At 34.6% G+C, this 23,536-nt stretch overlaps 1 protein-coding gene across 10 annotated transcripts in view; it reads right to left on the bottom strand.

Annotated features, from left to right (window-relative positions):
- The window catches only part of LOC133518809 (myocyte-specific enhancer factor 2), a 67,313-nt gene that overhangs the window by 27,122 nt on the left and 16,655 nt on the right, over positions 1-23,536 (bottom strand). Inside the window, exon 2 of one of the 10 annotated variants that reach the window (XM_061852520.1) lies at positions 21,113-21,256. The exons of the other annotated variants lie outside the window; for them this stretch is intronic. The gene's annotated coding sequence lies outside the window, so the exon portion shown is untranslated. The remainder of the gene's footprint in view (positions 1-21,112; positions 21,257-23,536) is intronic. 10 annotated transcript variants of the gene reach the window in all.

Here is a 23,536-nt window from a genome sequence, read left to right as displayed (position 1 = left end):
TGGTTTTCATCAGCGTTTTATTTGCCGGCACTAGGTGAGGAATAGGAACATATGTCCTGACACCCTATACTCATGGATTCACTGTAACGACCACTGTGTCCTGCGATAAGCTGCTAACCGGTAAATGCTACGTAGTGACATAGAATTTGAAATTACGTACTGTATCTTTTTATGATGGCTGAATTAGTCAGATAGATCGAGTTGACAGATAATTAAACACATAGAAAATAAGTAGTAAAATTACGCGACGCTATAAATTGTATATACAGATATTAATCACAAATAAAAAATCAACTATGATAAACTCTGGCCAACGTGGGACTCGAATCCACATCTTTGGATTGCCGGTCCATTGCGTTACCAATTGCGCCAGCTGACCATCCGTCATTCACCGCGAATTTAACCATTGCAACTGTGACAATGACAAATGCAATGTTTCGAACAACATGAGATAATTATTACACGTAATTGGTACATAAGTAAGAAATAGTATTTAGTAATATAAATGACCGATGGGATGAATGCAAGCGTTATTTCCTAGTATTACATAGTCAATTAACTGAAACTCTACAAAATAATATATTCAACTAACGGTTTATGATATGACTAATGTTACGCTCACAAATGCATGTAGGTATTTATAAATACATATCCTAGAACAACTGTTTGATATTTGTTCCCACCGAAAACACGTGTTAATAAAAAGGTAAATAAAAGCTTCTAGTGTGTGTGTAAATATCAAAACTTTACTTTTACGCTTACTTTTTTTCTAACAAACCAATACAGGCATACTTATGCAAATCTTTTGGCACGCGGAAACATGAACCACGTGCATGTCGAGCGTTTTAGCGTGTGGGTGTGGGTGAACTTTTTCTTGACCTAATTCCCTGGAAAATAGTTAAGTTCTGTGTAGACTTTTTGGTAGATTACTTTTGAAAATGTTATAATGGAGGATAAACGTTAAGAAGATATCGACATTTTACATTAATAAATATCCGCAATAATAGACACTTGCAAGTTGTTCAGGGTACATACAAATATATTTATCGACGACGACGACCGGTTTGGCCTAGTGGGTAGTGACCCTGCCTACGAAGCTGATGGTCCCGGGTTCAAATCCTGGTAAGGGCATTTATTCGTGTGATGAGCATGGATATTTGTTCCTGAGTCATGGGTGTTTTCTATATATTTAAGTATTTATAAATATTTATATATTATATGTATCGTTGTCTAAGTACCCTCAACACAAGCCTTATTGAGCTTACTGTGGGACTTAGTCAATTTGTGTAATAATGTCCTATAATATTTATTTATTTATTTATTTAATCCTATTTTCCTATTTCTTATGCTTTGTAAATTTATCTTAATATCATTTATTACGGTTGTGGAGATGTTCAAATGCATAGTTGCAGTTGTTATAATAAATCGATGTTAACAGTTTTGCCAGAAAGTGACAAGCACTTATGGTTTGGCATGGAGGGCTACTAACTTAATCCCTGCTCTCCTACCCGTAAATAAATTACATTAAAAAGGGATTTTCGGTCCATTTTCCGATAATGAAAGCTATGGGACGAAGCGTAGGCAGTCCTGTTATTTCATTCGCTCTCTCGATATGCCTCAGGTGAACCAGTAAAAATATGTTCTATGACTCACTGTAGTTGTTATAATCACGAGGTCATAACTTAACCTGATGAGGCTTGAAGTAATGCGTTGATACATTGGAACTAACTACCCTCTACGTTCGCCTACGCGTGGTAGCTCTCCAGTGATAAACGTGCTGATATATATGAATATATATGAAATCCCCAGCACTACCTTTTAATTTAAACTTAATGTTCTCGAGTTTTCGTAGAGTTATTAAATTATTTGTTCGATTGAGCTGGTGGGCTTCAAGAAATATAGTGCTTAATATTAAATATTTAATTTACGTATATGAATAATTGATTTTAGTGCTCGTTACAAAACTATTCACGGATCACTTATATCAACTGGTTTACGTCTAAATATCATATGAAGTTGAGCTATCATTATACAGACAAGACATAATAGAAACTGTCAAACAGTGAAACGAAAAAACTTTTTTTACACATATATTTATTGTACCGCGGAATTGGATAAACAGTACGACATCTGTATCGCAAAGCATCACCTTCTTCGACTCAAAAAGCAACACAGTAAAGACTGCCATATTTTAGACGTTTTTAAGACAATGCTAAGGTTCAATTTAGATCAAACGGCTGTTAGTGCTCTTCTGAATTGTGGGTAAATTCCGATTCTCAGTTCTGTTTATCCGAAGGCTCACGATTAGACAAATTGAGCTTTTGTTTATTTTCGCGACCCTATCTTACAGATAAAATCCTTGATAGCGTAGGTGGGGACAATGTCTTACAGTAATTATATATATATATATATATCGAGTGTTTTGTGAACAATTTAGTATACAGTAACATGAAGTAGGTAGGGTATCGAATTTATTATGTAGCTGGTGTATGTTTTTTTAAATAGACAACCATACACACGAGTCAATAGGTGTTTGAATACACTTGTATACATAAACATGTAAAAATGTACTCTTACGCAAATATGATCTTTATCAACAACAACAAAATAGGTATATTCTTTATTGCTCACCAATAACAATTGAACCAGTAAATACATATTGCATGTAACTTAAAGTATGGTAACTTCGATTAATTCATGTCAGGTAGGTAATTCTGGGCAAAAAATTATAAAATAGATCTTAGATTTCCAAAGAAAATTGGTTTGCAATATATGTACAGGCAAGGCAAATATTTTAGCAAATTATGTTTTACCTCAGCGGTTCTTTTCCGAGCTTGTAGTATGTCAAAAATATAAACACGAGAACAAAATCATGAATTGAACTCATTTCATTCATTACATAAATCCGAAAAACAGTAACACACATATTCCACACTAATTAACACATTTCAAACGCAACCTGTAAAGAAAACAAACTTGTGTTTCCAGAAAATTCCCGACACTCGACTCCGACTGGTCGACTAGTTTGCCGACTAGTTGTACTCGCAGTTATGTGACCTTGCGTCGGAAGGGTGTCACAGGGAGTTAAGAGGGGGGGGGGGGGTGCACACAGCCTTGCCTGCAGTGAGAGTTAACGGTGCATTGTATGACAAATATCATATGTTTAGGGTTCGTTTCACTTTCAATGACGGGTAAATTGTAGATGTATAATTAGTAATTACTGACAGTTGAAGTGAAGTGACAGTAAAGATCTTAAGTATGTAAACAAGTCCACACGTGTCATATTTTTTACTATTAAACATAGATGACAATAGCATTGAGTATTTTGAAAATCGTAAATATACCTTCATAAATATTTAAAAAGAGATATTTTACAACGACGACATAAATTATAATACGAGCTACTTAGTTCTGAGCCCAAGACATGCATGCTAGTTCCGGGTTACGAAAAAACAAAATAGGTACCTATAAAGTAAAAACATCGCGTACCTATTTATTACAAGAACATGTGTACGTTCATTCATTAATTAAAGACTGCTATTTATAGACATTATACATATGTGTTGTAAGCTATATTGTTACATGCCATTTCCCGGAAAATAGAAGTAGTTTATTTTTCAAAAAGGCATATATTAAATTCGCTTATGAACGTCAAATAAAGGTACGCCGATTCTAACCTTACACCTCTGCCCGAGAAGATTAAACCCCTCCTCAATCGAAGATTACGGATACCTTAATATGGGACCGGCAAAAAACTCTAATAAATAATCAACATTATTACATCAGATAATTAACATGCATTAAATTTAAAAAAAATAATATTATAAAATTCATAAAATAACATGCTTTCGTTTATAGAAATTTAATTTATCAATGTTCGGACAGTGCGGGCGAATGATTAAGGTACCACCGACTGATCATCATGAGAGTCATCTCATCTCAATTGTAGATAATAAGTAGTATTCCTAATGGATGCAGGGCGATGATCACATTACACGCGCTTATTGCACGTGTTCACTTTTCATTTAACCTAACAAAATATTTCCAAAACAATTCTCGAACCAGATAATAGGCCTTTAGGCATCAACTCTAAAACCGAAATGTTTTTCAACTAATTGTCGGAACATATCCGGAGCGAGCCATCCCTGTTGCGTGGGCGGCACACAAACGCAGACTTTGCAAGTCTGTGAAGGTTTCCTGTAGACAGTGTTACCAGGTGAGGTATTTAAAAGCCCTAGGATATTTATCCTGATCATCGTTTCTGAAAATGATTGTAGCTCCGTTTAGAATTTATTTTTATTTATTATCAAATTGGATGATTCTATACTTCAATGCCTAAAGCTCTAAGTAACTCGATTCTCACAAGCTTGCCTGATTAATGTTACTTGAAGTTGAACTTCCGAGGACATAAACAGGCTTTTCGGAAGGCGGCCGGAGAATATATAAATGTAGATTTTTTGTCGTCTGGCAACTCTGCCGCAGGGTTGTCTCCGCTGCCTCTGTAGTAGTCTCGTAGGCGTCTCTGTCAGTTTCCGTCTGTGTATCCTGTCTCTGTAGTAGTTTCCGTAGGCGTCTGTGTGTTTCCGCCTGTGTGCGAACACGTGGAAATCCTGGGAAGCTAATTGATGTTTATTTCATCTTGCTCGGAACTTGATTCCATTTTCCCGCTTAGTCTGTTCTGAAGCTTCGTTTAATTTAATGAATTCAGTTTATACCTATCAAGTTTGTGACTAATTATTTGGAGTTATATTTAGATACTTGTTTGGATAGGCAGATATTTTTATACAGATACGATGGGTATGGCTCAAACATAGTATTTTCTAGAACACTTCCGATGAAATACGAAGAAATATTACTAAAGAGATAAGTAAATACAATATTTAAATATATAAACCAGAGATTGTGTCCTTAGACTAAAGTTCACACTCTGATCTCTCTAAATGTCAACATGAAAATCTAATCCCTGAAGACTAGATAGATAATGGAATCATGTGTGACGTAAATGAATTTACTCTATAGAGGACTGGCATAAAGGTGCACTTAGTGAATCACAGAATAATGAACAACTGGGGGCCTAGTCAAGATGACAATTGTTTCCACTACGACAACGAAACTTTATCTGTCTCTCTATCGCACTATGGAAGAGTGGTAGAGATGTAGAAAGCGTTTTGTTATTCTAACGCAAACTATAGTAATCTTGGCTAGGCCTTCTGTCCAAGTGCGGGTCGTATTCATGTGCAATAAAAGGTTTTGCGTACTGTCGTCAGAGAGAAATAAGTAAGCTTAGGGTACTCACTCCATGCAACAGTGGAGTTTATAAATAATAAGTTGTATGGGAGGTATGGTAAAAAGTATAATTAATAAGTTTGAAACTTGTTGATAAAATAATATTAATTGAGCTTAAATAAAATAAATAAATAAATATTGTAAGGACATTCTTATACAAATTTACTAAGTTCCATGGTAAGCTCAAGAAGGCCTGTGTTGTGGGTATTCAGATAACAATATATATAATATACAAATACTTGAATACATAGAAAACATCCATGACTCAGGAATAAATATCTGTTCTCATTACACAAATATATGCCCTTTCCGGGATTCGAACCCAGGACCATCGGCTTCACTTCGGCCACTAGGCTAGACCGGTCGTCAATTAAAGTAAATGTAAGCAAGTACATTTTATTATAAATAAGTTCACGCAAAGCTCGCCTAAAACTTATTATAAATGGGGGTTTTATGTGTGTATGCAGTGAGCACTCTATGAATCTTATTCCTCTATACTTTCGTGGAATATTGAAAGCGAAATAAGTAGTCTGTGTTCAGAATAATTAAGGTTTGAAATATTTCAGTAAGCGTTACTAATAGCTTCCCCGCAATCAACCCTACATCGTAAATACAAACAGGTAACAGAAACATTAAACATATAGACAGTCAGAGTTGTTTTCGCGTTTATAATATGTATTATTAGGGATTTCCGTCTTTTGTTAACTTATTTTTCCTTTAATTCGGTAGTTTAAAGCACCTTTCATAATCAAATGTTATGTCATATGTTGTGACAACTGTGTACCAACCATATTTTTTGACCTTTACTTCAGTTATCTGAGTTTGGTAAGTATGTGCAGGTAGTTCCATTCCGTAATGTTTATTTTTTTATATCCAAAGCAATATATACTGGTCATTTCCTATGAATATTTTCATATCAGTATACAGGCTGGATTTTCTTTTTGGGTCAGTGAGGGCAGCTCCGGCAGCTACGAGATCCCTGCTATTGCTTGCTACGCAAAACGGAGAACCTTCCCTTGGTTTCAAAATTAACGAAGATTGGCGTTTACAGCTTTTGGGAAAAACATACAGGATGCGAGAATTTTGACACACTTTTTTTTGATGCCATTGCTATCGAGCATCAAAAACTTGTATAGGACCAAAAACAAATCCGGCTTGAAAAACCACAAAACGAGGAAAACTTTTCCCATACAAGTTGTATGAAAATGAAAACTTATTTATCACATACTATTTCTTATGCCAAGCGACTCTATTCCTATCCAGTGTCAATAGTTTCCTAGGGGTCAGGTAATGTACTAAAAATCCACACTGGAGAAAGCGTGAAATTTTATTGACATTTTTCTAACTCGCCATTCAGCCCTGTTATGTTAAAGGACCATAATACTGTATGAAAACATTACCGTAAAAACATTAAAAATATCAAATAACGGGGATTTTATTATCCTGTTTTTTTCATAAAATGTATGGAAAAAGTTATGGATTTTTAGTTGTTCTTAAGTTGACCCACAAGTGCTTGAAATAAAAAAAAATGGCCCCTGAACTTAAAACACTTTTAATAAATAGTATTTTTAACTGTACTGAAATAAATTTTTGATACCTACACAGTGTTACATTATGTGCAAGAAAGGTTTATTGAGTGCAGTTGCAGTGTAAGCTACAATTATAGCAACTGCTAGCTTTCCCATGAAGTCTTGAAACTTTAGTTTTGTATTGATGTGCTAATAACAAGCGAAGAGGTGTTTAATGGACACTTTGAATTATTGTAATGTATTATTACGAAATATTACATTTTAACGAAGCTGTATTTTGCTGTAACATTTTATACTTCAGTTTTAAACCAAAACGAATAAACAAATAAGTAAAAAGTAGCTGTGACATAATCGGACAGACAGACGGACATGACGAATCTATAAGGTTTCCGTTTTTTGCCATTTGGCTACGGAACCCTAAAAAGTATAAAAAACTATAACTCGACGAGGTATAGATTTAAATTCATTTTATTTCTAATTAATTAGTTAATTAGTTTTTGTCCAATGTTATTTATAGAAGCATTGAGTTTTTTTTATTACGGTTTTTTTCATGTTGTAACTAAATAAATGCAGAACATTCGAGAAAATTTTAATAGTTGTATTTTTGTAATCAGATTCGTTTATTTTTAATGTATTTGGACTGAATAAATATAATGATCATCCCAGACTATTAAATTCGACAGAAAATTAGACTATACTAACCTAAAAACGAATAACACAGCAAAACAGCATTATTAATCTATGAAATCAAAAGTTTTTAAAGGACGTTTAAAAATATTTCTCATAAATAACTATAACTTATTATTTATAACGTATTCCAAAAATTGGTTTCTATTTCAAATAACATTGGTAGGTAAGAAAATTGGTTCCTTCATGAACTAAAAACGAACAGAGTGATTGTAGACTTTTATTGGAAAACGTTTTACACAAAAAACAAATAATAAGTTAGTTCCATATTATACAGTAATTGAGTTCCGTAATCACTTTAGTTTTAAAATTGATCGTAGTTTTGTAATTAATGTAGATAACGATATGAGTTCTGAAACGTTTTTGTTTGATCTATTCCTAATGGTAGACAATAACTTTTGGCAAACAGATGGCATTTGAAATAATTGTCTTACTTTTATTATGCTATATTCATAGATTTATTTTAAGCATATATCTGCAAAAAAGAGGAAAGCGAAGCGCAAGGACATTACCTACCTTTTTTCGAGCGTTTTGACTAAGGTGTAGAGTTTGTGAAGTTATGGCTTGTAGAGTTAGAAGCTTGGTTCTACATGAGATCTGATAACTTTTAGACAGTGCGAGCCTTATGGTTTGCAACATTTTCCATGAAAATATTTTTGATGGGATCTTTTACTCCATGTGAATACTTCGGTAAAGAGTACAAATACAAATACAAATACAAATAATTTATTGTGATGTGTATGAACATATATATATGTATGTTCATACACATACATATATATATGTTCATGTACAGGTATGTTCAGGTAAAGGTAAAACCAATCATCAAAAATAAAGTACAAAAGTGACCAATCTGAGCATGTCAAGTCACTGTAGACGCTTTCGCTAAAACTTCTTGCAAAGTTAAAGATTTTTAGTATTTTCCTTCCCAAGTATACTCCTCCTTGCATCGGTTAATTCGGTTACCTCATCACTGAGGATGGTGGCCATTTCTAGGGAACAGGTTTTTATTGACAATTTGCCGCCACCTCTTTCTGTCTGTCGCCGAATATACACATGTCACATCAAGGGCTGGGCGAATTCGGTCTGTCCACCTCATTGGGCTCCTGCGTCTTGGCTTATCGCCTTCAATTTTACCAGTGATTATCAACTTTTCCAGGTTATCACTGTCTTTTCTGGCAATGTGGTCAAAATACACAAGCACTTTGCGTAAGCAGATGGTAGACAGCCCAAGTATACTATATTTTTTTTATCGTAGTTTTATTAGGTATATTTAAAATCAGCAATGTCAGCATCAAAAGTAGCCGATGAAGCAACGCGCCAAAAATATCTGCCACCTTTGAATACTTTTTTAAATAGCGTTAACAAGAGCGTCTCTTAGTTAGCTTTCTTTATATTTAACCTGATAGTAAACACCCGGTGCTGGAACTGAAACTCGTGTCAGAATAATTAGGAAACTCACAACTACACTGATTGATTGAGCATACGGAAAGTGGCGATGCAGCTAGGCGCACATTTATTACGTAACACGATTTAGGGGGGGGGGGCCCTTATTTTTTATTTTTTCTTACAAAGGGGTGGGAGAGGGTTTTCATAGGTCTTGCGATGGATGGATGCGACAATTTTTAAATTTCTATAAAATTATGTTGTCTAAAATAATACTTTCACATTTTATTCTATCAAATACGGTGCAGAGTTAGCTTTAGCTTAGACGGGCTCCAGTACCTTTGAAGGTACAAAAAAAGGTTTCAAAATTAATTTTGAATACACACTAAAACTCATCAAACGTGTATTATTTTTTTCCTTTCGGTTCTTAGGTAACAAAGGGGGCGGGAGTCGGCCTATTCTTATTTTTTCTAACATGGGCGTTGGAGGGGGCAAAAGCTGACAAAAATCGTCTTACGTAATAAATAAAATGGCGTCCTATGTAATTTTTCATATTTCTAGCAATTTCATACAAGTTAAAAATCTCACACTGTCATTTATTTCTTATACATACTGGTGCACCTTATTCTTAATATTGAAGTTCAAAAGGTAGCCGTATTTTTTATCATGTTTCTCACTGAATGATGAATGACTCACATGCATCTCTTTAATACATATACAGATAGTAACGAGACTCAAAGAAAGTAAGTCTGAATCAAATGTTACAAATTAAAGTTACGTTTATATATACTATCGACTACGAACTTGCAGCGGTATCAGGGACGCAATTTTATCACCTTTCATGTCATGCGTCACTATCGCACTTACATACTTGTTAGAACGTGACAGGCATGGTGACAAATGATAAAGAGTCGACCATCTTAGCCCTACTGGTGACAACATGGTTTGCTGTTAATATTTAATGTGGCAATCGACTCAGCTCAGTGTAATCGCGCTCTAACGCGGACATGCGTAGGTCTAAATGATAACTATAATAGAGATAAAGATTATCACAATGCTACTTATTGATAAAATATTTGCACACACTTTTAATAGATTCAGTTTATAATTGAGTCATTCAGTAGTCAGTAAGTCTCTTTTGACTAATGAAAAACCATCCACCTAATGGGCCCTACGGGTAAGTGCAATGGGGCTAGTACAGGGTGTCACGCACACAAATTTGAGCCAATCGTGCTGTCTAACGCTACATAGCTATTGGTTGATGAGTTCGCATTACGCGCGCGATTGGTCGCAACTAGTTGCATTAGACTGCAAAATTGGCTTGAAATCGTGAGTGACACCACTGAACTAGCACCATTCTTAGTGCCCGTAAGGGCCGTCCTTAGATATATGCTAATGCCACCTATAGACGGATACTAAAACCCACAAAGTTCAACACTTAATTAAGCCCCAATAGCAATTTTAAGTTTAGTATTTTCTGAGTATTTTCCGCAATTTATGAAACTGTTGCCTCAGAACTAAGTACCAAACCAATATATTCCAGTCAGGTTCTACGATTCTTATTGTTAAAAAATATTTGTATTGTCACTGATTGACATTGATATATACATAGTTTAAAAAAATAACTTCTTGACTAAAATCTAACGTACCTATATTTTTAGCTAATTTAATGACTTGTAAGTCCAGAACTGTCAGTAAATTTTGAAGGTCCTCATTTTGAAGGGATTTTTGTGTGAATGATACTTTTACAATATTTGATTAAAATGTAAATATAGGTCATTCATGAGACACACAATATACAAATCAATTTAATGATTATTTATCAAGCAAATGTGACCTAAGATTAAATAAACACTATGAGACTAATTGTAAATTGCAAAGCAACAGCTCTTAACTGATATCTATGAAATTAAATATCGCACCCATTAAAAACTCTTGTTACGTAAGTAAATGAATTAAAAAACTCAACATATTTATCAAATTTCCTTTAAAAATTACAAAACAAATCCATCGAGCTGGGTAGCGCGTTCCGTTGCTAGGCAACGCATTCTTGTCCTACCAAGATGGCGTTCGTGACGTCACTGTGGGAGGAGTGAGGGGGGCAAGGTCTCAGGGCCGAGCGACGACCGCGTCACTTCCCACAGAGAAAGACCTCAGAACCGAATCGAGGGTCGTCCTTGAGTTTTCAGAAATGAGAAATGTCAGCCACATGTCACGGGAAAATTGAGAAAAGTCTGTAAAAACTCCACGCGTTTACGGTTCGAAATCGTGTAACGCGCTAACATGACATCGGCGTGGTTGTTTCAAGTTCAATGAAAACAAAAGTGGATCATTATTTGTACAAAACCATTCTTAGTTTGAAGCACGTTGCTTTTGAAGTGGCGCTGAGAAAATTTTGAACAAAGAAAACGAATTCTGTACCGGCAAAGTCAAAAGATTTAGTAAACTTGTGGTAGTATAATTTGAAACCAAAATTCGTACAACTTTTTTTTTTCAAAAAAAGATTGTGTTTGATATTTATAACGTAAAAAATAAATTTAAAGTAGAAGCGGTTTACGCATTTAGGAATCAAGCGTTCGGTGACTGAGTGCCGGCTGTTAGCCGTGACAGAGATGACAATTGCGCATGACGTCATCCAGGCAGCCACGGCCCAACGCTGATAATGAAAACCGCAAATGTGTGCGTCCATCAACACAAACAAAACTTGCATGTGTTGAGCACACATTTAAAACGTGGGTCATACGATTGTAATTAAACTGAATTTATCCATTTGTATTTTACTCGTACTGAAGATACGGCAGACCCCGGCAGCAATGGCGTGAGGAATTTGGCGAGGGGATATATGTAAGGAAATTCCATATATGTATTATATAAGTTCTACTCGTATGTGTACTTTAGTTGTTATCAACAGCAACAGCACTGGGCAAGTCAAAGAACTGGGAGGCAAAAATGTTTTTAGATCACGCTAGAATTATGTTTTAGTAGTGTGAAAATACTATATTAGTTTAAGTTCATTTTAAATAAATATTTAAATTTTAAGTAGCTTTAAGTACTATCGTCAACGTGGAAGTAAGCCGGATTAATATTTGCACTTAGAATTTTACAAGATTGTAATTTGCATTTGTTTAATGTATTTATTTCTTCGCATGTGTGATTAAAACAATTGTGTAGCAAACAAACACGGTCGTCATAGAAACCATTTACCATATATGTCGGGTTTCTCACGTATTCAGTGTGGCCATATCATCAGCGCCCTTAGGGCCACCCCCACCCCACACTAGCGTCTCCCGAGCGTCAGCGTCCAGGCAACTCTATGGCTGCTGCTCGACGCAACTGTGTAGCGACGCCATTTTCCATAGCGCTATCTAGACGCCGACTCTCAAACGGCGCTAGTGTGGGGTGGCCCATAATACACAGCCACCAATTTTCAAGCTAAGGGGTCCGACCCGATAGACTAAAAATGTAAAAATTTCATTAGACTGTTAGATTTGTTCATTTTCGAAATATATAATATGTATGAATATAAAAACGGAAACCAAAACGACACAATATAAAATACATATAAATACCTACATTATTAAAAAATATTACGCTGTAATTCTTATTTCACAATTTAATTGCAGATTGGTATAACGATTAACGGAGAGATTATGAAAGGTAAAGATAATTAGTCAGAATAAAAAGTATATTCAAGTAGATAATCGGATTTCCTAAAGGAAATTGAAAAGCTGACAGTAATCTTCATCAAATTACCAGATATAGACGATAAAAATTTCTCTGACAGAAAAATCCGATAAGTTCTTTTGAATTGTTGGCAAAGAGAAATATTATAGAAAGTATATAGTTTGTTAGTTATTAAAAAAGATACAGACGTTATATATGTTTCTTATATACTTAATAATTTTATAATGTTTATAATTTTGTGCTGTTTTATTGAAAATACTTGTTATAAATTTTTACGCTATTGTTTGCCAGAAAAAAAAGTGATATTTGCCGAGACCCTTCTTACCCTCACGTGATATTTGGTGATATTTGGCTTAACCCCTCTATGAACACCTCACGTATGTAATGGACGCCCCTTAATTATATGGCAAAACGATCACCATATAACTAACATCATATAACATATTACTAACTAAAACTTTTATGTTCACCGTTCAGAACTTCTTATACTGACCTAAATATAAAATAAGTGCGGTTAGTTTACTAGAAGTCGGTAAAGAGTACAGGAAATCATAATAAATTACTACCTCGAACTCAAGTTTTACTAAAAAAAGGAATGTCATTTTAGTATAAGTGCGAGAGGTCTATAAGTACCTACATAAGAAAGAACTTTTTATATTTATACACCAAGAACTTTTAAAGAGATTTCCGAGCGCCTTGTAGATGCCTCTGGTGACCAGAGGGCTCGCAGCTACTTCGGCCAGAGACTAAGTCTGGCCATCCAAAGAGGTAACGACAGTCTTCTGGGCACCATTCTACATGATAACGACCTGGGAAGCATTTTTTATTTATACGTTTACTTTAAGTTCTAGAATACATATTTAATTTTATTGATTAGCTAGTTTACTTATTTAATTTTAAATTTTACTATATATTGTCTTTAATGTCCCCTTGAAATAAAGTATATACGAATTTGTACTTACCACATAATAACTTTCAATTCATTTATTATATTATCGATTTATATATTTTGTGTACGTGATCTTTCGCACTCGAGTGATAATTTGAGCATCGTAGTAGTAATGATTTAATTAATTAGTACCAGCTTGTTGGCTCAGACAAGTCGAAACACGTGTAACACATGCTTAACAAGTTTAATTACTTTTCAAATTACTTATAACGAATCATGCTCTGGGTATTTATTTTCAACATCAGAAATTTACAATATTAACATTGAATATAACTGGAATTTATTAAGGCGTACAAATTTCGCCTAAATAGGAGCTACTCTTGCAATTCCGACTTTTCGGACATGTTTATAGTACATTACGATACAAGTGCGAAAAATAGGAAATTCGAAACGAGTGGCGATAAATTAAAACACGACCGAAGGGAATGTTTTAAATCGACACGAGTTGCGAATTACCTATTCGCACATGTATCGTACAACGTTTGACAGTACATATGGCCCTTTAAATGTTCGACACAGTAACGTAATATGCTAATTTTCGCACTAGTGCTATAAAGTAGCACCATATGTACTGTAAAATATGTTATCTGCCTATAAGTACAATATTTTGAGACTAGATAAATAACTAATACTGGATTTATACACTGGCTTTCATAGAGTATTTTTAATTTAAATGTTTATATTCCTAGTATGCAATCAAATCTCGCACGTCAAGTTTTGCCTACTTCTAGCGGTCAGATTTCAAAGTTAGGTGACTATTGTATATTTGACAATTTAATGACACTGCTATAATACACTTAGTTAAAAAATACGTGTATAACAGAGTCTACTTATTAATTATATTGCATTGGAAGTAGAGTGTCTTTTACCATTTTGTAAATAACAAAGAACTCAGCTTTACGTATTCTGTAGTGACAACGAAATTGCTGCCAGCTCCCGTTTGGACATCGACATTTGTAAATGCCTTAACTCCTTGCATAAAACATCATTTCTTTGTTTGGAACTCAATGTGCTCTATAATTTGTATTTTTTCCTTTAGACGGGTTGTTTTGATCACAAAGGCATCATATATAATAATTACAGTGTACGCTACAACGGACAGTTTTTGAAGCCCCATAAAGGCAATCGTTTCAATCACATGTTTTATTTTGAAATAAAAGAAATTTATAGCTGAATGTGCAAATAATGCGAAATAATAAACAGAAACTATTGCTTCTATCTTAGGCAGGAATTATGCACACAATGACGTTTGCGATATTTTCGATTGGGAAACTGAATGAAAACTATAACCTAGAATGACACTTAATTTCTGTTGCTAATAGAACATGTTTTTTATTTAAGAAAATATTTTAAAATAAACTGCCTAGGCCAAAAACGTTAACTTTTTTTTCGTGACTATCGTCTTTATGTATACTATTCCTAATGAACTAGATAGAACACGGGATTTTTTAAACGATGGAGTTCGTTTTTTTACCTTTTGACTTTGATTGTTTATACTAGAACGTATTAAACTACATAATCTGTGAAAATTAGTGTAATTATATCTGGGGAACAAATAAAGGAATACTTCTCCAACAGATCATAAGAAAACTGCGCATTAATCACGAATCTTAATGCAGTGTGTCAACTATAGAAGGAAAATATTACAGCTGACAATACTAAAGAAAATCATTTCTTTTGAGGAAGCCATTGTTTTCACAGAACGTTTTATTCATTTAAATTATAGTTTATGTCTCTATTGAAAGAACATATCAGATTCTGAATACCCAATACGCGTATTCATGTCAACAAATCGCATTCAATTGTGTATCTTAAAGCGTAGTGATAAAAAATGTTTTGGTTTGAATTGAGTGTCGTTGCAAGTGGGAGATAAGAAGATGTCAGGTCAGTCCTTTGTTGAAGATTACAACGTTAAAGTGTAACCCGATGGAGCGCCTCTTCACATGCTAATGGAAACTCAAGATGGCGCCAATGCTAACCGCGATAGCATCGGTAGGCAACACTAGTTTTAAACTGGTTTAAAACTGTGAAATGCCCACGATCCTTTAACGTTACATTTTAAAATTTTCTCCACAGCAACATCGTTCACCTTGGTTGTAGACATATGTACAGCCTACATTGTTCATGTCCTACTCGTTACTAATTTATTCCTAATACCATACAGTGATAGCTCACTCGACCTCGCCACCAACCGGGCTCGATCAATGGATTTTGGAGCTTACCTATTAAATGTTTTAAATTATTGATTTATTGTCGCTGACAATGATTGCGGTTCTATTAAAACGGTTAATAAACTGTTGGAGTTTTAAGCTGTAGATAATTAATTTGCAAAACGGTAGTCTTCTCGAACGTTTACAACTAAACTCATTTAGCTTTGTAGCTTTGTGTCGAAGGAGACAATGTTAAAACTTTAATATCAGCGTTGTGGGTACTGTAGTAGTTAAACAGGCCGCAAATCCGAACTAATAAATCTCAAGTATTGCGTCACGAACAGGAGAACAAAGGCCGAATTCTTTCTCCCAATCGCAAGATGTTGTAACGGGCATTTGTTTACTGGGCACGGGCACCCGTCTGACCCGAAACGCGAATCTGTGTCAAGCAGTTTATTCAATCTGCCGCGTGAGAGTTGCGCCCGCACTCCGACCAACTCTGGCACGTACCTCTGCATCTTAAGGTATAATTTCCTGGAGTGAAGTCCTTACGGATAGCACGGCTACGCCCTTGTGGTTGTTATCGTTTCTGTCCTTGAATGGCGCTAACGATGTGTCGTGGACAAAAAGAAGCTTGAATAGGGGCTTCTGATTGTAACTAAGATGAATAAGGAAGCAGGCAATCGATATTCGGTTTTAATTCGGTAACTTCGCTAAGAGAGTGATCAATTCCGGATTACCAGCAACTAAATCTCGCTTAATCTTAACGCTCTGCTAGCGAAATTCGTTTATGGATCGGTTACGTGGCGTCCCGAGTAGGAGGAGGATTACCGAACCCTCTCGACTGTGATACAGATAACAAATATTGGGAAACGGCGCTACTGCCAAATCCATGTAAATCAATATGTATACCTAATAAACACCTCGGAAGGGCGAACAGCGTATCTTTATCATTATCGATAGCGTGCTAACATACAGATTTTGATATTTTCTCAGAGATAAAAAAGCATTATCTAGTAAAACACCTTTTATAGGTTTTTCATATAGGATTCATTGAATTTTGAAGGCCATAAAGCTACTTCTTACAAACTAGTGATGTAATTTTAATACTTTACCATTAATTGCAATTCGCATCAAAATAAAATAACGCGGTAAGTAGAATGATATCTTCAGAGATAACGAACTATCTAGAGTTGTCCGTTCGCTTAAGATAAGCAAGACTAAACAGTAATAAGATAAATTCTTAGTGCGAATCGTCGAATTATCATTTTTGTCAGCCATATAGAGACGCGTAAAAACTGAACGAAACGCGCATGTTGCCGTGTTGGTAACATTGACCGGGCAAAAAATGGCCGCCACCAAGGCCGCAAGAAGCTGTCCTAGTCTCGAGGGCGTTTACACTTTTTAATCATCGCTTCAGGCTTTTGCAAAACGGCAGGTTTTAACAGCATCACTACGAACAACCAAGGCAGTATGACCCTTTACTATTGAAGTACTGCAGAGGAATTAGGTAGTTATGGTCAATTTTTTAAATGAAGTATTTGCCCTAAGAAGCTAATTAGAGTTAATTTAAATATTACATACCTATACATGTAGGTATATTATGATTTAATGGGCCAAGTAGCGGAACTATTTTTGCTTCAAATATTATAAGAAATTAAAACTAACTACCCCAATAGAATAATTAATAAATACGTATTTTAGTATGCCAGGATTATCTTTCTATTACTGAATAGTTATAATAATAGATAGGAGTTATATCTATATAAAAAAAGTATTTTAAAATAGGTAATGTAATAAATAATTATATAGATAATCCTCATCCACTCGTATCTGTGCTTAAAAAATATAAAATTTTGAGAGCGTCTGCGTTTTGTTAAGTAAATTAACGCCAACATTGTATGGTCAAATATAAAACCTAGCAGAATAAATGCCGTGTAATCGGATGATTAAATCGAAAAGCTGTATCGAATATCGACATTGCGAGTTGCCTTGCAAAACCAGAATCGCCTCATTGTAGACGAGTCTTAAAAAAAACAAAAAACAGGCGTGCAGTACGCGACGATCTCCTGGGAACGCAAGATCGACGTTTCTGTGCGTTTTATTCGGACTTATTTCGTGGGTTATAAAGTAGCTTTTTGTGCATTTCGCATACATTGAGATGCGGGATACCATAAACGGCTTAGTTGCACCTGTCACTATCCTAGACGCGAAAGTTAGGTATCGATTAAGTACTTTTGTCGAATGATACGAACGAAATTATTCGTTTTTTTTTTATACAATTAATTTACGCAAAATTATTCATAACTTTTTCTTTTATGAGGATATTGTTATTATCAACTTGTCTGATCATTTTATCGTTCAGGATTTTAATATCAAGTTTAATATTCAATGGCTTATCCTTTTCACTTTGCTAAATAAAGTGACAAAAAATAAAATGAAGCCCGTAAAGAAAGAAGTACATATAAGATATTATTAATAGTGTCACTTAATTGCCTGAAACAGGTTTGCAGCCTAGCTCATGGTTTGCATTTCAAAACCACAGGGGTACGATTATATAGTAACAACTAGAAAGATGGAAGGAAGATAGGGTCATTAAAATTAATAGGTAGATAGTAGATACTGCTGATGTATGTATACCATTTGCAGGTGAAGTAGATTAACATTTAGAAACTAATATTCTACACGTAATTTTTGTCAACAATATGTACTCATTGGTGTAAGTAACATCATATTTCTGGAGAATAAAGAGAGATACTTACATTTTCCGGTCGATCTAAGTCAAAAATATAAATTACAAATTTACCCTTAAGAAAATTACACACGCGGGTAAAAATGAGAACATAGATGAATTTTATTTAGGAACAACAATTTTTTTTTCGAATAAATAAAATTAACGTTTGGTTTCTATCGGTTTTTAAAGCTAAAATCTAATTCTCTTGTATATTCATATTTTTTTTTATACTACGTCGGTGGCAAACAAGCATACGGCCTGCCTGATGGTAAGCAGTCTCCGTAGCCTATGTACACCAGCAACTCCAGAGGAGTTACATGCGCGTTGCCGACCCAATTTCTATAACAGCAGTAAGTACCATCCCTGTTACTAGTGGGCCCGGTTCTCACCACACAGTAGCGACACTAAATTGCCAGTCCCGACCTCCCGCGCTTGTCACATCCACCTAACTGGTCGTGGAAATTAGTTGGATCACATACTTTATTGCATGAGAACAAGGTACATTTTTGAATGAGTTTTCAAATGCACATACGGTGGACATGTTAAGCGACAACGACGCGCTGGCGCCTGACGTCTGCATACTGCGTTGGATTAACGAGTAATCAACTCGCGCGCAAGCTTAAATAGTAATCAAGGAGTGTTAGGTCTAACATAAATCTAGTTTTTCGCTTTGAAAGCATTTAAAATAGTATATTTAATTTAATTATTGTTTTGCACATAACAAATTGTTTCCTTCCGATGATAGCCTTCACTGTTTCAAGTGAAAGTATTGCTTTCAATCCTTTATCGCATAGAATAATTGCATTTTCACTCAGCCCATAAAGTTTGTTGCTGATGTTTAGTATGAGTTTAAGTGCCACTTTATTATCCTACGATATAAAATGCTTTGACTCCTTTACAAGTTTGAATTTAGGTTTAACATAAAACGATAACGAAATTTTCTTTGGAACAAGAAAATAAAATATTCAATCGTTTTCTTTACAGAACGATTTATTGTTACTCACACACTGAAATCTGTGATTAAGATATTAATGTATCAAGTGATGAATGAATGTTTTTACAACATTAATTTTTTTTTTTCAATAATTCCAGAGACCTATGTAGTCTCAAGACCAATAGGTACTATTTAATCGGTCACTTTGTATTTATTCTATAGTTATGTAAAGGATCGTTTATTATTCTTTGAATTTTGTTAATGTGCAATAAAAAAGGTAGAATAGTTAGATATAATTTTTCTATCGGTTCGTTTTTTTGTAAAATGTCCTAAATAACAGGATTGGCATGAATGGCTTAAGCGCCAATACGGTCTATGGCGCTTAAGACCGTTGTGATAATGACGCAATGAAATAAGTATTTTTTTTATTTTTACATTTGTTAAGCTTATCGTGAGGTCTACAGCTCACAGAGCCACCCACTAGTATATCTTTTTACATTATGCCTCTTATAACCGTTAAAATAATAGTTGTTTAGTTTTTGATATATAATACAAAGTTTTATTGTGAACTTAACGAATATTGCAAATAAAATTGGATGAGTCCAATGCACATATAAATAATACGATTTACAATATGATAATACAGTGTTCGAAACGCATTGAATTGCAAGACGATTTAACGACGGAATCGAATAGATACGTTGCCCAATGCATACCTAATGATATCATGGAGACCCACGCACTAGCAAACAAGCTTTGACATCACCTTAACGATAGTGACATCTATATAAACATTGTTTACGTTTCGTTACTATAGCAGTTCGCTGATGAGATAATATCGATCGTTGATATACAAACGAGTTGTTGAAGTACAATGTTATTAGTAATGGCTGCTGGTTTCATTAAAAACGATCTATATCTAAAATTGATTAAGTAATATATGAGGAGTGAGGACGATGATGACTACAACAGCAAAAGATTGATAAAAAAAAGACAAATAAACTTTTTTCGAAGAGATATCACCTTAAGCATCAACCGTAAGTAATTATGCACAACTAGAAACTTTGAAACTCAAGACTTTTCAAATTCAATCACCTGTCTGGAATACGAGTATGGAGCATATTTCGAAAATCATTCGAATTGTGGATTGTACCTCAAGTTAGGGCAGGGACCATGTATAATATGACATTTGATGTTTATTTGATTTGAAATTCAATCAATCAGAAGCAAGTGGAGTCACGCGATGTAATTTCAAGGAATCGTGGTAATATAAAAATCTTTTTAACTTAAGGAGTTTTGCCGATAAAGAAATTATGGGGATTCTAATATTGATAGGGAAACGTTTTGTTTATTCATCATACAGAATCAAACCATATCCATGTAAAATTGATGCAAATTGCTTTTTATCTCTTTTAATCATTGTGTACGCGGAGAAAAACTTAAAATGACATTAATTACTTTGTTTAACTACGTCTGCATCAAAGCATTATTTGCTTAATATTTAACGACTACATATAAGTAAGTAGGTACACTCTATAGAATAGTATTATTGATTGTTATCTATGATCAGTTAACCATATAGTGCTACCAATAATGTTAATGAAACACACACATTTGGCAAAATTATAAAGCATCATTCTGTGTAAAAGTTAAGAACATTCTTTGTTTATCATAAAAGCGTTTAACCTTTGCACATCATATTGCCGATGTTAACAGGTCACTTAATGAATAATGTTACAGGCACAAATAAGAATTGTTCCAAGCAATACTCACGCAGCTCGTGACGTCATCAACTGGCTTTGCCAAATTTGTTATAACCCGCCTAAATGTTGATGGCTTTGGTGCTTTCTGATGCGGTATCCAACAAGTGGCTTGCGGTTTTGGCCGGATTACTTCGTCGATTTGATCAGAACATACCTGAAACAAAGATTTAATTGTAAATCTAGTGCGTAATATTATTAACACAAAATATATCATTTAAAAAGGAAAACACTGCATAGATTTGTAGTAAGTAATATACTACAAATCTATATGCAGTGTTTTCCTTTGCAGGCAAGACAAAGGTTTGATAAAAGATTGCCTTGCAGCTGGGGAGGTACATATGTTTTTATGTAAATAAAACCATGTTTCACCAAAATGCTTGTTACCGTAGAATCTACATGGCTTGAAGCCTTACGCTGAGCAAGTTATCTCTCGATTTATATCGTGAGTGACGGCAGTTTCCCTAACACGCAACAATGCGAACAGGTTCAGGCGGAAAAAATGGGGCTTATTACTTTTATTGGTACATATATGTGCTTGTCTATGGAAATTCTACTACACAGATACAAACTGATATGTTTAGTTTACTTTAGAGCGTATTCCAGTTATATTTTAAATAGATTTGTAGCTCGAAACTTCCTTTCCACTTAGAGAAATTCTGAGTAAGAAAAAGTTCGATGGAAAAAGATTCTTTCAAGATGTTTCAGTACCTAGTATTTTTACTATAATAAGTACAGTCAGCATCAGTAGAAGCGGATAAAACAACGAGCCTAATATATCTGGCACCCTGTATATATTTGTTTTACATGTAGATATACTATATCTATTAATATATCTAATAAGTATAAGTTAATAACAACAGATCCGAATATCAGCACCGTACTTCACGCTTAACTACAAATTAAGATCGGTTATACATCTCGCGTAACGAACATCTTCCTTTATCTTAACAGTTATTGACCTTGTCGCTATTCTCAGATTATTGTTATTTATCTTATGTTATTTTTAGTTTCTCTTGATACTTAATCATTAGCTTAACTCAGGCTTAACTCCCTTACTGCTGTACATGCCTAAGTGAAATAAAATGCGTGACCTGTTTTCAGGCAGACACGGCCGAGGGTGACGTGGGGAAGGGCTGGCCGTGTCACGTACTTGACTGCTTTATTGCCACGGTGTGGTCTGTTAAAGGCTGAGTGTTAGATGAGATCTATTGGAAATAGTATTTATTTAGGAAAGCTTAGTTAAGTTTTTGGTTGTCATGATAACTATAAAAATTGACTCAAGCTTACATTGGTAAATATAGAAATAACATGATATTCGGAAAAGTGTTATTGTTTCATTATTAAAGATTGTAGGTAGACCAAAGCCCGGTTACGGGAATGGAAGGCATTTTATATTCGCTATCGATTCAACCTAGCTATGATTTTGCGCAACGTTTGTTAAGTGTGGCGTCCTTTCCGATTAAGGCCATTAGATGAGGTTTTATTAGTCATATTATATTGGCCATATTTTAAACTTATCGTATTTTGACACATCAATTACTTCTACCGGTATTATTACACACACAATCTATATTATGTAGTAATGTATATATGTATTTAAATAAACGAGAAAACAATTGATTTGTATAAAATGTGCACTTATTGTCCCGTTTCGAGCGGTTATCTGGTCCGGATAGGGTGGTGTCGTCCGATAATCGTTAGGTCATGTTTACTCGTTGTCTCGTTATAAGAGGTTGCGATAGCGCTCAGCTTCATGTTTTGGCGGAGAAACGATCTTATGAACTACAGATGAATTTACAATGTATTTGTAAATTAAGAAGCCCTTTGCCATTTCTAGTTAGATTACTGAGGGTTCACGTGTAAATAAACTAGGGAAATCTAGAGGTACGATTCAACTGGCGGTATAATATAACCGACTCTCCCCTATAATGTATTATAAGGGCCACTTGCACCATCCTATTAACCCAAGGTTAACCGGTTAAACCTGAAGTTACCATGGTTAGCAGTACAATTTGACACTGAGTTAAAGGTTTAACCGGTTAACCCCAGGTTAGTGGGATGGTAGAGTGGCGCTAATAGTTCAATGTAGTTGTGACTTTGTGATTTTTTGAATGATTTAATTACAGACTTCTTAGTTTACAGACTATAAATTTCTGGATACCTAGGTTCTTCAACTAAAACATTTTAAGTACTTCGCTCTGTTTTACTATTCGAATTTTAGGCACGATTATACCCATCTATTTCAATGACTACGTTCACACAATTTAGTTAGGATAGATCATGTCATTCACGACAACGCGTGCCATGACTTGTATTGTTATATTATTAAAGGTTAGATTTAACAAACTTGCATGTTATCACGGATGACACGTACTAGTAGCTAATTAGTATACACTATTGTTCAAAACAAGTAATAATAAAGAGAGACTACAAA

Source organism: Cydia pomonella, chromosome 6 (genome assembly GCF_033807575.1).
Source record: "Cydia pomonella isolate Wapato2018A chromosome 6, ilCydPomo1, whole genome shotgun sequence".
Taxonomy (NCBI): Eukaryota; Metazoa; Arthropoda; class Insecta; order Lepidoptera; family Tortricidae; genus Cydia; species Cydia pomonella.
Note: the sequence above shows the minus strand (reverse complement) of the source record. Positions and strands in the feature narration are given on the sequence as shown.